A 2,232-nucleotide genomic window follows, 5' to 3' on the forward strand; every position below is an offset into this window, starting at 1 on the left:
ATCTAGAACATGGTATATCTTTCCATATGTTTGTATCATCTTCAATTTCTTTCATCAGCATCTCATAGTTTTCTGCATACAGGTCCTTTGCCTCCTTAGGTAGGTTTATTCTTAGGTATTTTACTTTTTTTGATGCAATGGTACGTGGGTTTCCATAATTTTTCTTATATTTCATTGTTAGTGTATAGATATGCAACAGACTTCTGTATATTAATTTTGTATCCTGCGACTTTACCAAATTCATTGGTGAACTCTAGTAGTTTTCTGGTAGCGTTTTGAGCATTTTCTGTGTATAATATTATGTCATCTGAAAATAGTGACAATTTTCCTTTTCCAGTTTGGATCCCTTTTATTTCTTCTTCTCTGATTGCTGTAGCTAGGAATTCCAAAACTATGTTGAATAAAAGTAAGAATGGGAGTCCTTTTCTTGTTCCTGATCTTAGAGGAATTGCTTTCAGCTCTTCACCCATAAGTATGATGTTAGCTGTAGGTTTGCCTAATATGGCCTTTATTACGTTGAGGTACGTGATAACTCCAATTTCTGAAGTACATGTGGATCGGCTTCCGTTTTCTCTCTTGCTTTGTAATTTCTGAGTTGCTGTAGGACGTTGTCATGACAGCTGGTAGAGGCTCATACTGTCGTCTTTCTCCAGAGGGTGAGTTGCATGTTCCTTTTGGCAGGTCACTGTGACCCTACATAGCTACACGTCTTGGGAGTGGGATGCAGATGTCTCTGGGGCTATTCTGACAACCCCACCATCTTGTTGCCAGGCTTTGCTCCTACTCATGCCCACCCGCCATGGGTGCCCCAGCTGTGCCCTCATCTGACACCATTTGTCATCCTGTCCTGAGGTGGCAGCCCTGAACTGCAGTGGCCTCCAGGACAGACTGCTCTGGGGGCTACAGTGGAAGGCCTGGCCCCCCCACCCCGTGGATCCCTCAGCTGGGGTCTGCCTGCAGTGTGGCTGGTCTCAGGAGGTGACACAGCCTGAGGGCCACAGTAGATCTTGGCAGCCAGCCCAGTCCTGGGTCTGGATCGTCCCTGCCTTGGGACAGTAAGATGCCACATCCTCCTTTGGGCCACCTTGGGTGTAAACTGTCACTTGTACCCGAGTCCTCACTGCACAGGAGGAGGGGCCAGGGGTGGGGTGTGAATGCAGGGGGACTGCCCTGGTGCAGAGCCAACAGGGCTGCTCTGGGGTGCAGCCCCAGGTCCAGAGGGCAGAGCTGCCAAGATCCCTGCATGGCTCACTGCAGTGGGGGCCCTGCTGACGACATCCTCAGAAAGTGCCAGGAGTCTCCCAGGGCCGCACCAGGGCACAGCCCCACTGCGTGGCCATCACCTGCTGGTGGCTCTGCCCACCCTGCCCAGGGCTCCTGATAGCTGCACAGCAGGGGCACAACGGGAGCCCCACGGTTTTGTGCAGAGGACAGAGGGTCTGGGGAGGGTCCGCAGCCCACGTGGAGCCCCGTGTGATTTGGAGGCCCTGAAGGTGAGAAGTCTGTGTCAGGAGATGGCCCCTCCTGTGGGCCCCCTAGCCCAGCTGGCCCCTCTAACGGTGGGGAAACAGATGCAGTGAGAAGGGCCAGGTCTCCAGCTGCCAGGGGCCCATTCTGCTGGGAAGCAGCACGTCGGTCAGGGCCGGTACGTTTCTTTCCTTTATTTAAAAAAAAAACATTTTGGGGTGTGGTGTGAGGACACACCTTCCATGGCTTCGGGGAGGACACAGGCTCCAGGTGGAAGCATGGGAGTGGGGAGGGGACAGTACCTGGGGGTCAGGGAGGGGCTGTGCCCTCCAGCACCTCCGGGCAGAGTGCTCGCTGGGGGCCGGGAGTGGGGCTACAGGATGTGCAAGTGGGCCAGCTGGGATGCGGTCCCTGTGTGTGGCCCACAGCATCGCCCTTCCCAGGCAGACTGGGTCTGCCGCCCGTGTCCACAGCTGCAGGGGCTGGGAGGGGCCGCCCAGGAGGGCTGGACAGGGATGGTCCTTCGCTGGGCCCACGGGCTGGGCCTGGGGCTGGCAGGAAGCCGGCCCGCAGGACCTTGGGAGGGCTTGAGCCCTCATCTTAGGGGTGGGTCAGGGTGGTCTGAGTGTCCCCAGTGAACAGAACAGAGGAACGCAGGACCCAGGCCCACTAGGGGCCCCGTACGTGGTCTCCTACCAGAGAAACGGGAATCCAAGATGCATTGCCACGTGCAGCTGAAACAAACACGAGGCAACACCCTACACG

Source organism: Lipotes vexillifer, unplaced genomic scaffold (assembly GCF_000442215.2).
Source record: "Lipotes vexillifer unplaced genomic scaffold, Lipotes_vexillifer_v1.1 scaffold225, whole genome shotgun sequence".
Taxonomy (NCBI): domain Eukaryota; kingdom Metazoa; phylum Chordata; class Mammalia; order Artiodactyla; family Lipotidae; genus Lipotes; species Lipotes vexillifer.